This window comes from Falco biarmicus, chromosome 1, assembly GCF_023638135.1.
Source record: "Falco biarmicus isolate bFalBia1 chromosome 1, bFalBia1.pri, whole genome shotgun sequence".
Lineage (NCBI taxonomy): Eukaryota > Metazoa > Chordata > Aves > Falconiformes > Falconidae > Falco > Falco biarmicus.
This window is the reverse complement of record NC_079288.1, coordinates 100,663,773-100,683,167: the sequence shown is the minus strand read 5'-3', so window position 1 is coordinate 100,683,167 and position 19,395 is coordinate 100,663,773. Positions and strand designations below refer to the sequence as shown.

The window sequence follows — 19,395 nt, the reverse complement described above, 5'->3', positions numbered from 1 at the left end:
ACTCGCAGCAGAAGAGAGGGCTCCTGCAATCCAGAATGATGCAGTGGATCTGCGGGCTGATGCGGGAGGAGAAACCCCTGCGGCGGGCAGAGGAGTTTTTTGGGAAGCCGAGTTGAGCCTGGCGAGACCTGGCATCAGCGATTGCTGTGGAGGTTGTGAGCTGCAACTGAAGAATCAGGGAGCAGCTGGTTAGGAGGGGGCTTCGCTATCTGCAACAAGCAGTGGACATTTGATGGAGATGTGCAATGGAACATTATGGAAAGATGAAAAGGAAGGGAGACATGCTCCTGACAGACTGAGATGCTGATAAGTAGTTCTTAAATTAGAACTGCTGTGAAGCCACCATGATGGGAACTAGGTACCTGAATGAGTTTTGCATTTATCAACAAACACAAGAAAGCTCTTAAAAGTAAAAACATTAAAAAAAAAAAAAGCCAACCCAGCACTCGAGGAGGTTCTACTGGGAAGCTTTCCTGTAATTTTATAGAAGTGTGCTGATCTCAGAAATTTCACCGTTAAGTAACGGGCATTAAAGTGTATTTGGAAAATTACCGATGACATTTACCCATTACCAATTTCTAAGAATAGGTCTTCATTACATAGCCCATAGGCATCCTTGTCAGCTCTGTCTCCCTGCCTGTCCTAGCAAGATAATAAGCAGGGCCTTCACTTCTTCACACTTGTTCATTCGATTCCCAGAAGGAAATGGGTGCCTTCCTACGCCCCATTGTCTTGAGATACCTCCTTGCCATCTGTATTCAACCGTCTCCCCTTAGGGCACAATGCCTCAGGAGAACGGTGGCTGGAAGTGTCCCATTGTGATTTTCCTAGCAAACAGAATCAACGACACTCCTGTGAAAGGGGAGAAGCATTTCCCCCCCGAGGGGAGTAAGGTTGTCTCCTAGCCCTAAGGTCCCTCACATTGTGTTTCATCCCCATTAAAGAACGAGGCGGCACCCCTGACCTTCATTTGTCCGTCATTCTCCTTCAGAGAGGGAAACGAGAAGTGGCCTTCAGCAGCCTACTAAAGCGCTGCCTATTTGGCACCTAATCTTAAATGCTTCGCAAGAACAACCAAGAAGTCACGGACAGCTTTGTGCCTCAGTCACTCGTAGTCCCACTGCAGCTTCTTTCTGGGTCCTGGAGAGTCCTTCCCTCAGCCACCAGGGCCAACCTGTTTCCATTAGAGATGCAGCTTTAGAATTGATGTCAATAAAGAATAAGTAAGTGCAAAAATTATAGCGAGTTTTAAGGTGAATTAACTATGCGTGGGTAGCTCACTGTAGCTGTTCTGTGAAAACTGCAGAAGGGTGCTCAGACTAGTTTCTCTAGAGCTTGTAGGGATCACAGTCTCAAAGTGTTGCCTATTTGGTAGCACAGCAACAGGAAGGTAAATAGGTTTTATATGTAGAATTGTATATATTTTGCAGTAAAAGTAACTTTAGAAGTTTTGAAATTAGTATTCAAAGCATTTAATGTTTTATGAATTAAATTGATTTAGGCATTGCTAATTTGCTTGTCGCTTTGCTGGTTTAGTGCTTATCTTGTAGTTCTATCGTATGCAATGTTTAAATAAACAAGGACAAACATTTACATTTCTAACACAATACGTAAAACGTATACATACTTATCCACAGGATGTGCTGGCAAGTGTCAAAAAAACTGTTTCTGGCCACGACTTACAAAAGGAAAAGAAATAATTACTCAATACACTGAAACTGTACATGTCCAAAAATCTGGAGGAAAAGCCTTGATCAGAATTTGTGTGTGCATGTGGTGTCAAGTGATGCTTTCATTCATGTACCAGGAACTGTTTCCTTACTTCATGTGCTCAGTGTCTGGACAAGTATAAGAAACAAAATCGTTTTTCTTTAAGGGTGTGATGCTGGTAATGTGTTAATCATAGGTTTGGAAAAATAGGTCATGTAAATTCCAGTCTAATGACTGCATCTTTATATTTTTAAGGTTGCCAAAAAAGAGGAAGAGAGAGGTTTTCATTACACTTAAGTCTGATAGCCTCCATTAAACTGCACTGCTACTGGGGTGTTGCTGCTGGCACTTGATGCATGAAACTATGTTCTTTGCCAGTTGTACATATTACAGTATTTGACACCATGAAAATGCCAGACTAATTTGGGTACTGGCAGATTTCTCACTACCACAGTTAATGCTTTAAATAGGGATTTTGGTATCTAGATAATTATAATCACTGTAATAGAGGTTCTTTCAAGTATGTGTGGTTTTGGGGGGGGGGGGGTTTGAGTACTCACATAACTTTTTCAAATATAACACAAAAACCACTTATTATCTGCTACTGTTTTGGGGTGGGTTTTTTTCATTCTTTTGTCTCTCCTTATGTCTACAAGTTGGCTTGCTTTTACTTGGAGTGGTTTGAACCTATAGCATGTAATCTGTGCTGTTTGGCTCAAGTGTTTAGTCTGGTCTTCTCTGAATGCTTTAACAACAGATTTTCCATTTTAGCTTCTACAATGCTACCTTCTCAAAGTGGAAAAAAGACTTTACCGTGTTGTTGCTTATTAATGCATATTTAATGCACATTGCATTAAAATAGTATTATTACCAGAGTTGGGCCATAAAAAAAAGGACATGTCAGTCCCTTTTAATGTTTCTGATTATATACAGCTTAAGTCTGCTCAGCAAATTGTGATTTCCTTTCTTATATGCTCAATTTGTCTTTGAGGGTCTACAGTTAAAAAGATTAGATCACATTTTGATTTGCAGGAACAATTTGCAGCTAAACTTATGGTTTAATGAACATTCTGGTGTGGCAAGAAGATATATTTAATTTTGTCCATTTTACAGACTTCTACTTACAGTAACATGTTGAATATACAATAATAAATACTGTAGGAAAATGCCTGAGAAATTAGGGTGCGTTAAAAATTCATGCCTGCCTGTAGTAAATCTTTACAGTATCTTAACAGAAACTTGAGATACAGTTTTTATCATTATTCAGAATTTTAGTTTGGGCCATTAATATATACAGTCAAAGCCCAAAATTATCATGAGTTTTTCCTTCCTTCAGAGAGGAGAGATGAAAAGAGCTCTCATCTAGTTCCTGCAGAAACCATTTTCATAAAACTTGATTCAGTCCCTCCATGCTATAACCTTTCACTTCCTAACGAGACTGCAACATTCTGTTGCCACCTTTAGGTTTCATTTACCATTGGGGGAAATAAAAAGTGTTAGCTTTTCCCTTTTTTTTATTTTTTAATAGATTTACCTTAATGCTGATTTAAGATGTTTAACTTCACTTCTTCAAATGACTGTGTCTCCAGTTAATATTACTTTGTCCGTGATATTGGAGTTTGTGTTCCTACAAAAGATAACTCTTCCCCCAGCCAGAATTTGATTTCCGAAGTAAAAATTTAATTCCTTAAGTTAAAAAAAAAAAAAAAAAAGCGGGGGCAGGGGGGGAAGGAAGGATAGAAATGTTAGAAAAATAAATGTTTGCACACTAACTCACATAACTGTCTCTTTCTTCCACCCCTCTCCAGATTAGTCAAATGCACGGTGATTTGTGGTGGTTTAGCTCCATAAAGGAACTCCACATCTGGCTTCTATACTTGAAATATATTGATCTTCTGTTCCATATAGCTATTGGTTCTGTAGAAACAGTATCACTGCAGTAATGCTAGTCATTTTTTCATTCCAAATAGTACACCTTTATTACAACTAAATTAAAATAATGTCTTAATTCCCTTTATGCAGAGTTCTATTTCAGCATTATTTTAAATGGGGAAAAAGTAGTATTTAGATGCAGCAAAAATCTATCTCATGGAGCATTTTTTGCCCACTTAAGACAACAGCAAAAATTCTGCTGATTTCAATAGGATCACATTTTCAGGTGAGCAAGTCACTAATTCCAGCATTACCACTAATGAATTGAGAAGTTACTTAAGAAATCAGTACTTTGATTTGCCAATGTGTCAGTAAACTATCAAAGTAGTTTATAAGGTTACTGCTGAAAGTTAATAGTTCTAATTTTTTTAATTCTCATTTAAAGGCATTCTTAAGCAGCGTATTACTAATCTTCATTTAAAGTACTTGTATTTCAGTGAGATGCTCCAGATACATTACAAAACAGTTATAACATTTCCTTATTATACCTATTATACTAAACATCACCAGAATATACAAACTACAAATATGACTGGGTTTTTGGAAAGCAGATGCAGAGGGATGATGACAATTACTGCCGTAATCTAAGAAGTAAAGAATTCTACTTAATTGTGTCTTCTCAGCAGGCAAAGAATGAGGTCATACTTGTATAGCTGACAGAAGCCTCATTGCTACAAGGCCCTTCTGAATTTGGAATAGGCTCACACTTCAGTTTTGATTTGTGATGAATCTAATTCCTTTATTGGATGTTCTCTGCTATGCTGTTTTTATCAATCTGATACGTCAATTTTCATGGATATCAAAAATCCATCCTGATCTGTTTAAAATGCAGAAAGGAAAAACAAATTATGTTTAATATGCCTCCTTGGCATGCGATAAAAAGTATTAAGCTGACTTCAATTGTAACTGTCATGGTTTTATCTGTTGAATACACTGCCTCTGTTTTTAAAAAAAACTGCAATGATCCTATCCCATGGCAAATTTAATATCAGAGATGTTAGAGATCAGTGTATTTAAGACATGGTGTAAGAACAAGGCTAGTGGAAAAACTGCATTATCTGTATTATTGTAAAAATGTCAGATTTAATTTATATCACTGCAGTAATTAGACCAAGCTTAAGAGAAAAAAAATGAATCATGTTTGACACTTCTGTAACTTTTACCACCACCAAAATAAAATCGACAGCTATGGGGGATCCACTTTATACGTCAGTTAGCTGACATCACTTCTGAAACAAAATGCAACAGCTGTTTAACTACAACATGCAATACCACAGAGTAGGTTAATGGTTACTATCTAGTTTAAATTGTAGGACCTCTGTAAGCAGGATGCTGTTATCTGAACTGGAATTTCAACAGGATGTGAAGGTTTACTTACTGTTTTTAAAAAAACAGTTGTTGTAAGCTGATCAGTAAAGAGGACATTTCCAAGGAACGGTATCATTAATGGCCTCCATTCATTGGTAAAGCCAGGGCTGTAAGAACAAAACTGCCCCAGGACTGAAAATCTCCAGGTTTCTAATGTGCAAGGTAACTGCCTTCAGGCAGTTGTTGTTAAGAACAGCTGCAGAAGAAATTGTAACTGTGATTGATTTTGAACTGGGCTAAAATTTTCTAGGTTAAGACAGAACTAACATCATTCAAGAATCTGCAGTGAGTCTTCAGCGTTTTATTTTCTTTGGCAAGCTTCTCCTGGGATATCTTACCTAGAGTCAAATCCCTCACATAAGTGATAGGTACTGAATCTGAATCATCCTGTGTTAAGACTTTGTCTTCACTAAGGAAAAAATTGAGCAGAGGCTGAAAGAGAAAAAAGTTCGTTTCTTTTAATTGGAACAATATAACATGTATTAGACACTTAAAATAAACTTATGTTCCTACCTGTTTAATGTCACCATGACAGCATGTAAAAAGTACAAATTACCTTACTCGTATCAGGATTTTATCACATTAAGGTATTCTGTATCACCTAAAGTAATTGTTTTCCTTAGAACAAAACAGATGCATTTCCTCAAATATATTAATTCCCAAGTTTACTTAACGTGACCAAGTCATGCTGAGATGCAGAATTGAACACTCAAAACCAAAAATTTATTGAAGAAGTCAGTCTGACATAAAAAAAAGGAAAAAAACCTATCGGTTATTCTTTTCTTTTGACTATGTAATACTATTTCAAATAAAAATTTGGCTTTTAGTTTATATATTTTCAAATTGTACGGGTTTTGTGATGTTAAAGGTTATCAGTCCATTTCATTTTACTAAAATACTGGAGGCAGCGGGGAAATAATTACAACTTTTCAGTGATTCTAAATAAAACCCAATACTTCCATTGTACTGGAAGTTTTTAGGATGCCTACTGTTTGCTCTGATTTAGAAATTTTAAAATGTTAAAACATTGGACTTTGCCGCAGAATGGAATTTCTAAGTAAATCTAATGTTAAGTATGAGCCAAATTTTAGGCAAGTTTCAATCATCTATTAATGTCACTTGAATGAACAAATGCTTTTACCTGACAAGACAGACTCTACTCTATTGTCTGTACAATTCATTTACCAGAAGTTAATTGCTTGCCAATCATAACTGATTTACAAATCCATTTACCTCACAATGACTGGCCTTCAATTAACAGATGATTAAAACAATGTAAAAATCTATTTTATTTCTTTCCCCAAAGAGTTTCATAGAGGTCTTATCTCCAAGTACATATCCTATCCAGACCTCCAAAATTTTACCAAATTTTCTAATACCACAACTCAATGGTTTCAAAATTCTATTATATATACGTATCTTGCAGGTATCCTGCTTAGTGTCCATTTTCCTCAGTCACCATTTGCTACACAAAAGCTGGGTAGCTACAGCAACCCCTGTGCTTGACGTCTGTCGCAAACATCTGCAAATTACTCCAAATGCTTATAAAAATAGATTAGGGAACTTACTGTGGTTTAAACTCACTAGCACTGATTTATGAATTAAATTTCACGAACCAGTTTCTGAACTTGAATCACTTGTATACTGCGTGTCTTATGTTAAAACAAGAAGCCAAGGAGATAGGGGAAGGGAGCAGGGACTGATGTGCATTTAAAAACAGTTGTATAGACTACCTCTTTTTTTTTTTTTTTTAATAAAGGAAATCCTTTCTTCAGTGTGTTATTCTTTGTAACTGTCATGATAGAACCTAATTATTGAGATAGGAAACCAACTCCATGGGTATTTGGTCGCTGCTGAATGGCAAATAAGGCTGCCTTTTGCTTTCCTGTAAATTGTGACTCCCCCCCACCCTTAAAATCCACCTATCACTTCTACTTTTTAACATTTCACACCCTCTGTCACTGGAAATGGGGCTACATTCCTTCCCAGTGAATAACACCAGCAACAAAAGAAACTCAAACTTAGAAAGCTGCAGGCAGCAAAGGACCATCTCACAGTTTCAGAGAAAAAATGACAGTCACTCCTTGTAATAGAACAGTCTATAGTTTCTGATTTGTTTGAAGACTAGGTGAAAACTAGTTAGCTGGACCTGCCAAATTTATGACAATTCCAAGTTCAGAGAACTAGAGACTCGGATCTTAATACAAGCTCCACTCCACCCTGCCCTAGCTCCTGACATTCAAATTGGTATCTGTAACCAGATTTAGCTCACACACACAATTCAGGATGGAGCTGAGATAATGTAATTTGGATCTGAGACCATCTACAATAGATGACTTAAAAAACCCAACCCAAACAAAAACCTGAAAACAGTTGATACAACCAGCAGGAAAACATGTTTAAGCTTTCTTCAAATAGATGGTCAAACACTGAACTCTTTCAATTACTTTATTCCTCTGTTTACATTTTCCAAAATCCAGAAGAAAGAACACACTAACTTCAAAGAACACTGAAATGGGAGTAATTAATATTTTCAATTTCTGAGGTATGATTTCTTCTTCTGTACAGTGGTGATGGTTAGGAGAGAACAATGTATACCTCAAAATCAAGTAAGTATTTTATCTTTACATCAGTGTTATGAACTTGCCTATTTCCCAGGTACAAAAAATACACTATATATACTACACAGTACTGAAGAGTAGAAAATGAAAAAGTTAAATACTCAGCAAAACAAATTGCCAATTTTTCCCTCATTCATACACATGTTGGTAATTATTTTCCTCAACAGCATTAAACAGTTTGTGACTGATGACCCTTAAAGGCAAATGTTTTTGGGCTCTCCTAATTGTTGCTGGTTATACATCTACTTTTCAAATTCAGCAGTGATCAAAGATGCATACAAGTAAATCCCTATCTGGATTATGTTTAAACCTAAGGACTGAATTAGAAAACAAACAACATCCATAATGTAAGCTTGTTTCATTTACCTTTCAACACTCTACACTGTCAGGTTTACCCCTTTGTGGATGGCAAGTTGTGTCTCTCCCAAGTGCAACTGCAGACACTGTCACATACATGTTCTTCCCCAGGCTCAGCAAGAAGACATTTACTAACTATGACAGCATCAAAACACAAGGCAGAACATGTGCATGCAGAAACAAAAGCTCCCAATATATTTTGATGTAGCTCTCCAGTTGACCTGGAACTCCCCTTCAAATGTAAACAGGGGGCAAAAGAAATACACAACAATCTCCTTTTTAACTTTGAACTTTAAAACCATGCTGTTTTTAAACAATCTTCTTGCAAGTGTGTTCAGCTAGTTTCAGAAAAGATTATTTTTGTACCTTCCGAATAAGCAAAGCCAAAACCAAATTCAAAAGGAGCCTTAATATTAAGTAAATAAGAACTGCAGGTGTAACTAGTTTTAAGATATATAACAGAACATACAATCATATTGTTCTCAGAATTTGATTTCTCCAGTTCAGCTTGATTTTGGAAAAACTGTACTTATGATCACAAATAGATATTTAAAATATCCTTGCAATTCATTCAGGGCTATGTCTTTCACCTTCTTTTACTCTGCAATTTTTGCTTGCTTACGTGAAACTCCCTACATTCTCAACCAGCTGCAGATTCTCTACTACGTATTCATTTTTGCTCCTCCCATTTCTCCTGTTCATTCATACATTTCTTGTGTTCCCATTTCTCATATCTGACAACAGACCAAGGGACAAACCTTTTAAAAAGGAGCAGAGAGACAAACACCAAAATAAGGATTTGGTAAGACAGACGAAGTATTATTGCAAATTTGCTTAAATTCAGGAAACTATAAAGCCCTTGGGTTTTTTTTATTTACGTCAGTGTGTACTTCCTTTAGTATTATTTCTTCCTTGCTGTATGAAGCTGCTACCTTAGGGGATTTAAGGATTTATTGCTACATAATTTTTTTCTCCCCTAGAAGTAATATTGTTCTGTTCTCTCTTACTATATTCAGAATCTGAAAGACTTGTCGACATATTTTTTCATTTACATCTTTTTTACTATGAAGCTGTGTGAGAGAACATAATAGTTACAGTTTTTGAAGAAGGATACAAGCCTAACAGAGCGCATCCAGGCAGTGTCAAGCTAAAGGATACTGAAAATGAGTGAAAAAAATGGTTCACTCAAGTTTTCTTCTCCATGTGCTGGATTAGAGGTAGCTGCTGAGCAGATCTTAAAGGAAGTTTAAAAAATATTGATTAAACATTGATCAATGGTATTCTGTAAGCAAAAACTGAGTAGATCTAAAGTAGTGACTTAAAATGTTCACACGTTGGCTCAAAAGTCTTTGTCTTTTTAATAGTCTCAGATAAAGGAAGTTTACTATTTTAGCATGCTGTGCTTCCCTGAAAATACAAAGTATTAGGTATAAGTGTTCAGTGTCTGGAAGATAAAAGGAACAGTACAGAGATGTACTTAAGAAAGCAAGTGTTTATGTGCTTGATACAGTGTAGTTATAGTCTATTACACAGAGTACACATGAGCTGCCTTGCCAAATTCAGATAGGATATAAATAGTGGTATTAGATGTTGGTGAAATTGTAAGTGGATATGTATCAGTCTACTTTACAAGCAGTAATCCCTCTGCTGGCATTTAATATCATCACCTTCAGTGAACACTTTACCGTCATGGACTTTTTTATATTCCATCATGGAGAATTTTGGTTAGAAATCTGAGTATTGTGAACACATCTTTTGTATTACTAAGCACATTTATCAAGACTATGGATTTCTTATTTCTGTATTTGCTCTTGCCTTGTCTAGCCTACTTCTGACTTTGTTTACTCAATACCTGATATCCTGTCCTCTCTTCAGACACCAATTCATTGTCTGCTGTGCTAAATACCCATTCAAGTACTGGTTCAAATAACCTTAGTTATCTTCTCTGCTGCCAGGTACCTTCAATATAAGAAAACCATCCACTGATACTAAGTATTCCCTGTTGTTGGTTCTTGGATCACTATGTTCTCAGTGTGCTCCTCCGTCATGCTGGCTGATGACCTGCATGGATGCAAACGCCCAGTGCATTAATTGAAGCAGAATCATAAGGATGAAGTGACTGGAACTGCAACAATCCAAAGAAGTAATTTTATTTTTTTTTTTAAATTTAAATGCAAATTGTTCTTTACAAGGGTTTGACATTCCAATTTTGATATTCAAGTTCCCAAATGGTGTAGTGGTGTAATGTTTTAATGATTATCCCCTCAAGCCATTCATAAAACACATTGATCATTAGTTGCTTTCCTAGCAACATAAACCTGTATGATCAACATATTTCCTGACTTTGTTCAAAGGCAAACTGTAATGATTCTATTGCTCACAGAGTCATACCCAAACACTTTGATGCTTCCCTGAGTTTGATAAATCCAACCCCTTTTTAAGCCTCTGAGTAGTACACCACATACCTATCCATCATCGTGAAATGATCCCATCATTACAGTACAGCTCTGAAACTGCACAGCCATTCATCAAACACCTTTCTTTGACCATAATGGTAAATTCCAAGTTCATATTAATTTGTAAAGTTTCATATCATTCTTTTCTTTACTGTGAGCAGCAGACATTATATCTGTGAAAGAATTAGGAACAGCATCATCATAAATACGATCAATACGTTTCTCGAAGGAGTCTCTTAATCAGAATTTGTTAGTACCACACATGTTCTCACTTTTTAACAGATCACAGAACAGGTCTCATCTAATGGGGCAGAGGGAAAGACTCTGGTCATACTGTCTCCCTTCCAGTAGGTAGCTGCCATGGGCTAAATATATTACCAAACTTTCCCAGTTTCCTCAGTGGTATTTCCTCTAAGCAGTCCCACATACTCAGTAGTTCCCCAAATCTGCCTTGTTATTTGAAAAAATACCAAGCAAACATAAAAAGCCATATGTACTATTATAACTACAGGTAACTGCAGATTTCCTTGTAGCCTGGCTCAGGGAAAAAAAAATCTAGGAAGGACTTTACAGAATGGAAAAGCTGAATTTGAAAGGGACTCCTTTTAACTGACCTACCATTGACAACATAATGCTTTTTGTCACAACTGCTTCTGCTGTACAGCAAGTATTAGAGAACCACTAAAAGGCTAATGAAAAATATAGGCTATTCTTGAGTGTGCCATAAATAAAATAACTTCACTTAATTAATAAAAATAGAATATAAGCTAACTTCATGCTTAATAGTCTAGCTACAGAGACTGTTCATAAATTCAGTTACCTGGGATCAAATTTATCCAGTCACAACCCACCCAATAGAAACTGGAAAAATTTGAAAAATAACTGATCCATCCATAGCTTCCCTATAAAAGCCTGAAAAAAACATTTCACCTCAAAAGTAGCAAGATTTGCCTGGTAAAACGTTTAATTTCTGCTGTAGCAACTTATGAATGTGACTTCTGAGAAATTATTGATAGTGACAGAAAGAAAATTGAAGCTTTTGAGATGTGGTGCAAGCAAAGTCTCTTGCATATCTCCTGGACAGAAAAGATGATAAATGCTCATATTAAATATATTACTGGAGAAAAGTAGACTTGGTTGTCAGAAATGAATAGGTGTAAATGTATGTGCTTTGGACACATCAGGAGTAGAGATGGAAATAACCTTGAGAATGTACTTATGGAGTGAATGTTGACAAGCCATCATAATAGAGAGCAGCTAGGAAGGAGTGGGATAGATAACACACAGTAGGCCGCTGTGACTTTAGTTTCTGAATGCTCAAAACTAGCAAGAGATCAAGGAGGCTTCTAAAAATCCTATGAAATCACCAATGTGCAGGTGCCAATAAATTAATTTTACTTCACTTGCAAGCACAGAAAACAAATGCAATTGTTCTGTCAATACAGTATTTTACAAATTACAAGTGTATTTGCAAGTATATATTTTTTCACAATGGCTTAAATATATTGACAATGACAATCCTTGTCATTTCTGAACATGCCTTGATACCACAAAAGCCCAGTGGCAAGTATAACTGTCTCTGCAAGTATAGCTGTCTCTGAAGAATAGCCACAAGCAGGTTGAAAGCTGGTGGGTAAGAATTAGAGACGGAGGCAACAAAGGGAACCTTGTGCCTGATCAAGGGGAGCCTATTGACAAAGGCTTCTTACTCCAGCTTCAGGAGGCATCGTGCTCACAGGCTCTCATCCTGCTGCAGGACTTCAACTACCCCGACATCCACTGGAAAATAGCATGCCAATCTGTTGGTAACCCAGAGGCTCCTGGAATGCCTTGAGGATTACTTCTTAAGCCAGGTAATAAACTGCCCTACCAGAAAGGATGCAATACTGGACCTGATGGTCACCAATGCAAGTGAGCTAATCGGTGATGCCAAGATTAGAGGCAGCCTGGGCTGCAGTGATCATGCCCTGGTGGAGTTTGCAGTCCTGAGGGATATGGGTCAGGCAAAGCCAGAACCATGAATTTTTGGAAAGCAACCTTCCAACCATTCAAGGAATTAGTCAATACGACCCCCTGGGAAACTGCCCTCAGGGACAAGGGAGCAGAACAGAGCTGTCAGATCTTTAAGGACACTTTCCACAAAGTGCAAGAGTTCTTGATCCCCAGGTGTAAGATATCAGGCAGGGAAGGCAAGAGACTGGCATGGCTGAATCCAGACCTGCTGGTCAAACTGAAAGGCAAGAAGGGAATGTGTAGACAGTGGAAGCAGGGTCAGGTATCCTGGAAAAAGTATAGGGACGCTGCCCAGTTGTGTAGGGATAGGCTCAGGAAGGCCAAGGTGCAGATGGACCTGAACTTGGCAAGGGATGCAAAGAATAAGAAGAGCTTCTACAGGTATGGCAGCCACAAAAGCAAGGTCAAAGAAAGTGTACCTCCCTGATGAGCAAGACTGGCAAGCTGTTAACAACAAACAAGAAGAAGGCTGAAGTACTCAGCAACTTTACTGCCACAGTCTTCACTGGCAACCTCTCTTCTCACACCTCTTGAGTGGATGGACTGTAAGACAGGGACTGGGGGAGCAAAGTCCCTCCCACTGTGAGAGAAGATCAGTTTCGTGACCACCCAAGTAAGTAACCTGAACATACATACATCTATGGGACCTGATTGATGAGATGCATCCCAGAGCCCTGAGGGAATTGGTTGATGTAGTTGCCAAGCCACTCTCCATGATATTTGAAAAGTCATGGCAGTCAGGTGAAATCCCTGGTGACTGGAAAAAGCGATGCATTGCACCCATTTTTAAAAAAAGTAGAAAGGAGGACCCTGAGAACTACTGACCTGTCAACCTCACATCTGTACCTGCAAAGGTCATGGAACCGATCTTCCTAGAAGCTATGCTAAGGCACACGTAGGACAGAGACGTGATTTGAGACAACCAGCATGGCCTCACCAAGGGCAAGTGATCCCTGACCAACCTCATGGCATGGCGTTCTATGATGGAGTGAAAATAGTGACCAGCGGGTTGAAGGAGGTGATTCTCCCCCTTTACTCTGCTCTCATGAGACCCCACCTGGAGCACTGTGTTCAGCTCTGGGCCCCCCCAACTTAAGAAGGACACGGACCTGTTGGAATGAGTCCAGAGGAGGGCCACAAAGGTGATCAGAGGGCTGGAGCACCTCTCCTATGAAGACAGGCTGGGAGACTTGGGGTTGTTCAGCCTGGAGAAGGGAAGGCCTTGGAGAGACCTTATTGTGGCCTTCCGGTACCTAAAGGGAGCTTATAACAAAGGTGGGGACACACTTTTTAGCAGGGTCTGTAGCGATAGGACAAGGGGTGATAGTTTTAAACTGAAAGAAGGTAGATTTAGATCAGACGTAAGGAAGGAATACTCCGTGATGAGGGCGATGAGACACTGGAATAGGTTTCCCAGAGAGGTGGTAGATGCCCCATCCCTGGAAACTTTCAAGGTCAGGTTAGATGAGCAACCTGATCTAGTTGGAGATGTCCCTGCTCACTGCAGGGCGGCTGGACTATATGACCTTTAAAGGTCCTTTCCACCCCAAACTATTCTACAATTCTATGACAACTAACCCTATCTCCAAACATTACTCAGAATAATGACATTTTCGGACAGCACAGGAGAAAGCCCTCCTTACCAAAACCAGAGCAAAATAATATTTAGCGAGATTATGTCTAGGGATCAGTTTCAAAGGAGTGTATCACCCATATAGTGTTTGGTCCTTCCCTTTATTCAGAACTGGTAATACTCCATGAAAGGTCAGCAAGCTGTGGGACTCCTGTCTTTGAAGGAAGTACTTCGTGTCTCCACCTGATTGTCTTCTTGAGGTAATACAAGTCCTCCACCCTCTTACAGGTTTTGCTTTGTCAATGTAGGACATGGGAGAAACATGTAAGTCCCTGGTTTTGGGACAAAACACACTTCTTGGTGTATTCTTAGATGAGAGTAATTTCACTGCCAACACTCTCTGGCATGGGACACTTCTGGAGCTTTTTATGGCAATGCACATTGTGAAGAAACCCATTTTTGTCCTACATTAACTTACAACAGATGTAAAGTACATCAATTCTTTTATAAAAATAGGTAGTTAAAACAATTAGGTGCTGTTGTCAAAGATATGTTACACTGCAAAGTTTTAATTAGAAACCTCAGGGATATCCCTGAAGATCCAGTGCAGCAAACTTAATATATTTTTAACTGAAGGAGCCAAGTGCAACTGCATGGGTGAGAGAATCAACAAAGAGGAGAGACAACCAGAAACAAGGAGTAATACCAAAGTCAAAAAGTTGAGAGAAAACTTCCGTGCAAAACTGAAGACTAGGAATTATTTTCCAGTGTTTGGTTATTACTGAGTTCAGAAGAACTGGTGTATTGCAGGGAAAAATGTGTATCATTGTCAAAATAAATAGGCTTTCATAATGAGGAAAAAAAAAGCATTCATGATTAGGAAGCAACTGGCGAGAAAGCAACCTGCTAGGTACCAAAAATGGCTAAATGCTAGAGCTGAAAACAAGTAATTAAGCTTCCCCCCCCCCGACCTGTTTTGAGTGTGACTTAAAAAATTCAATAGCGAAGGACCACGCTCCACCACCTGGTTCTGCAAAGCAGACGCTTTCAAGAGCATAGCTATTATTAGGAAGACAAGTGCTTTCCTAACCCACCAGATAGGATTTCTTACTTGTCTGCCCAGCTGACTGACAGATATGACATATTCTGCAGTTCCTGACACACTGTTGTGTCTTAATACAACTATTTAGTTCTTGGTCATTACTACTATCCATGCTTACAGTACTAACAAAGACCTTAGGGCAACCATTAAGCTGTTCCTGAAAACATGTGTGCATAGCTTAATTTAATCAACATGAATTAAAGGATTTTCTGTGCTTAAAGTAATCACTCCATACTCTCTTCTGCCTCACCTGAAAGCCATTTTGTTCTGAAAACCTTGTGCTGTGTTATTTCCTCTACTAGTAAACTCACCACATTCTCCTTTTCTTGGCATTTTCCTCTAACCTCTCCTGATATGATGCAGAGAAAGCAGCACCCTGCAAGCCTGCCTCACAAGAGTGTTCAGCACCCTTTATTTCAGTCTGCTTATAAATTACATTTGTAATGGTAATCTAATATATATTAAGAAACAAACAAATAACAAACAGATTGGAGTAAATACATTCCAATAAAAACAATGGGAGTAAAAGTAAATAAATTCCAACAGAAATCTGTCCTGGTAGGAACTCAATAAGATCTGAGCAAAGACTAAAGGACTAGGTCTTATTATTAGACAGAGCCATCCATTAAAACTCAAGGGATCATGTGAACCTGGCTACAGCTGTACAAGAAGCAGAGTTCAAGTCAGATCTCAGCTGCCTGCTTAAATTAGAAGGGTGAAGGTCAAACAAGCAAAGGCAACAAACCAGACACTCGCAGCTGTAATCATATCTGCAAGCAGATTTCAGGACTATTCAGATTAAGAGTACCACAGGTCAGATTATCTGAAGCTTTTATGTTAGCACATTCTGAAAATGCCACAAATATATTCAAGCTAATTGGCAGTTAAGTGTTCATTCATACATCCCTTAATTGGGTGTGATATCAGAACCACACGTTTTGTTTTAGCCCTTTAGAATTTCAAATGGTGTAAAAGTACAAATCCTGCTGCTCCTCTTCTGAGAGATGGGACCATTGCCTAATCATCCCATGATTACAGAATTTGCACCTACTCTCTCAACCACTTTGCGGATCGCAATTTGTCCAAGACTCATTCAAAACACCATATATCTGAGTAACAGTGTCCAAATTAATGGCTATCCTGAAAGTGCTCTGACAGTTTTATACCAATACGCTGGCAAAATACTCCTGCTGTGGGCCTAGAGTGCATCTGTAAGGTTATGTTGATACCAGAACTTACAGTCAGACAGCAAATTATAGCAGGAATTGAACAGCCTACCAGCAGAGACTGCACCTAGGTTTAATGGCTAAGGACTCCCAACAACATTGACACTGAGGAGTGGTCAAAGTTTCCATAGTGCTGACTAATCACTACCTGTGAAAGCAGAAATCTATGTGAACCTCTCCTAGATACTCAACTTTCTACTGATGTATTTCAGGACTTTTTCTGTATTATGCTGCAGATACAAGTTCCCAAGGATTAAAAATCTGTGAACACTACTCCACAGTAATTTCTAACTTCACTATTTATCTGAAGTCTGCAAGAAGAGAAAGTTATCTTGGTCTACAATCATGAGTACTCCAGTGTAGGGCTTCACAAACAACTTGCTCACAATGAAATACAATTTTAATTGAATGAGCAAACTGGCTGGCACTTTCAAGTGAAAACTTCGAACTGTCACATCTAACTATGAGTTAGTTTCAATGTACAAATACCTTAGAATGCAAGAGTTACTCTTCTGGAGAAAATAAAAGTGACTACAAGTGCATACTAGAGGCTCTGTACTGTGTTTGTCATTAGACTAAAAGCCAGTTGTGGGAGTGCAGCCCTTTACCTCTTCATTCTTATTCCTACTTCGTGACTTGTTGTATAAAAATTTCTAGGTAAAGATGGTGTCTGTGAAAAACTTGTAACCACAAGATTACAAGAAAATATTATGACATCGTAGGTCCTATTAATGATATACATAAAATACTGCTTTTCACTAACAATGAAATAATACTTGAAAATAAACAAAACCCAGGAAGTTCAGAGACTTAGGTGAAATTTCTAGAATATAACACCCGTAGCAATACTTCAATTCTGCCCAAAGAGAAGTCTGCCTAACATCTTCCTAGCTTTATGCTTGGGTCATAAAAAACCTCAGGAAAGGTCACTTTAGATTTATTTCTTGCATCATTTTTACTAACTTACATTCTCTCTTTTTCTGTTTTAATTGAAGACCACTCATATAGATGTTTGATACATACTTTCTTTTTTTAGTTACAGAATAAACTTCTAGGATTTGCTTCTGATTTATTGTGTTAATACAAGTGTATTAAAAATAGGGAATTATCCCAGATTAGTTGTTTATATTAGTCATCTGATTTGGGAAGCAAAGTACCTAATATAACAAGTGTAAGGTTAAAACCTCCAAATTCATTAAAATACAGTAGTTCTGATAGTACATATTATTTAGCGACAGAGTTGATAGCTAGTCTGGTACTTCAGCTCTAAGGCAAATCTAAATGGCCACTGAAGTTTGGATTAGGAAAAGGATTAAATGCTTGATGTTGGCCTTATTTATTAAATCAGCACAACCCTGTTAAAATTGAACTGTGTATCCCACTTTTCCAGTCACCTGTCCATTGAGAACACCCCAATCCATCGATCCTTATGCCTGGACAGAATCATTTTATCTAAGCCTGTACACAGAACCTGATTCAAATGCTTTGTCTGGGGACACCCTTCTGGGTTTCCAAATCAATATCAGATACCCTGAGTGTTTCTTGCAACTCTCAGCCTATAACCCTTCTGAGCGGGTTTCACAGAGGCTATGGAGGTTCAAGGCTTTAAGTCCCCTAGGACAACACTGCAGTGAGACAAGGAACACAGGTGCAGGAGAGCAATTTCTTACCCACGTGCTATTACACCAGAAGTAGCACCAGAGAACTCCTCAGTCTTTGTGTGTTTTCCTCCCACACTTTGTAAATCTGGAATTTGACATACTTCACCATAATCTGATTTACCCCTTTCCATCCCCTCAGCCTCCTGCATCTCTACTGGGTGACTGGCAGGCCATGCCAGCCCCCCTGCTGGGCCCCTGCAAGGCCCATCACACATGCACAGCTCCTATGGAAAAACCCATCCCTCCATGCAGATTGGTCCCAGCCTCCTGCCTTTAATTTGGCTCTATAGAAAATTTGTTAAGAGATTTTCAAAACTGAGACAAATGATGCTTTTAGCTGGTTCGAGTAACCAAGAATAGTCAGCTGATCATCCTAAATTAGTCTTCATCAGTTAAAAGTCATCTTCTTTCAGTTGTCATGCACCTTCTCTGAGCAGGGTGAGCATCTGGAAAACACATTATAGCCACCTATACTCAGACATGCAGGGCACATAATGCAGATTCAAAACAGACAGATATATCCCACTTTGCTACTGACTTTCCAGACATACCCCATCTCTTCGAAATATGGAAGATTATTAAATTACAAATACATTTTGCACGAAAGGATTTCCTGAGCTGGCTAGCGAGGACTCCTTCAGTCTGCATGTTCAAGCTTCTCCTGAAGATTTATAACTAAATTAACGTTTGAGAAACGCATCTGCCAACAACGAGGAAGAAAAATTTGGACGTCGAGGCCGCTCTCGCTCTTCCCCCACCGCCTGCCTGCAGCAAGGCCGCCCGCCCCTGCCCGCCACAGCGCCCGTGCCACCCCGCACACCGCTGCCCCCGTGTCCCGATGTACCACGCCGGCCAGGCCTCGCCACCCGGTGGGACCAGGCAGACGAGACCAGCGCAGCCATGAGCAGCCCGGCTCCGTGAAAAAGCACAAACATGCCGCTCCCCCTCCCGCACACGGCGCTGCCGCCCTGCAGCCGGGAACCCGGCGGCCCCCTCCCCGGCGCCATCCCGGCAGCCGGCCTCACGCCGCCCAGGCATCGCCCTCGCAGCCGGCCGGCGCCCGCTCCGCCGCCCAGGAGCAGCGCCCCACGGGGTCGGCGCTGGGCCGGAGAGCGGCCCTCAGGCCGCCGCCCGCCCGGCCCGGCCGCTCCGGGGGTTTTGGCGCCAAGCGGGAGGCAGCGCTGCTGCGGCCGTGCCCGGCACTGCCCGCCGCCGCCCTGCGAGGAGCTCGGCAAGGTTAGAGACTTACTGGCCGGCCTCGCCCCTGCCCCGGGGCTGGGGCTGGGGGATCCTGGCTGGGCGGCGCTGCGGGCCCGGCCCCAGGCCCGAGGGCGGGCGGGCAAGGGGAGGGGGGCGGCGCGGAGCCTCCTCCCGGG

General features: G+C 39.7%; 1 long non-coding RNA gene across 6 annotated transcripts; it reads right to left on the bottom strand.

The window, feature by feature from the left end:
• Positions 1–66: 66 nt before the first annotated feature.
• Positions 67–19,394, bottom strand: LOC130155392 (uncharacterized). Of its 6 annotated transcripts, none has more exons than XR_008824056.1 (4): positions 19,269–19,394; positions 9,948–10,617; positions 3,245–3,396; positions 67–1,174 (listed from the first exon to the last, which is right to left on the bottom strand). It is a non-coding gene; the product is annotated as an uncharacterized LOC130155392 (long non-coding RNA). The 6 variants fall into 6 exon arrangements; XR_008824055.1 differs by lacking the exon at positions 19,269–19,394 and having other exon boundaries at positions 9,948–10,049; positions 10,454–19,262; XR_008824058.1 differs by lacking the exon at positions 19,269–19,394 and having other exon boundaries at positions 3,245–3,337; positions 9,948–10,049; positions 10,454–19,262.
• Between the last annotated feature and the right edge of the window lies 1 nt (position 19,395).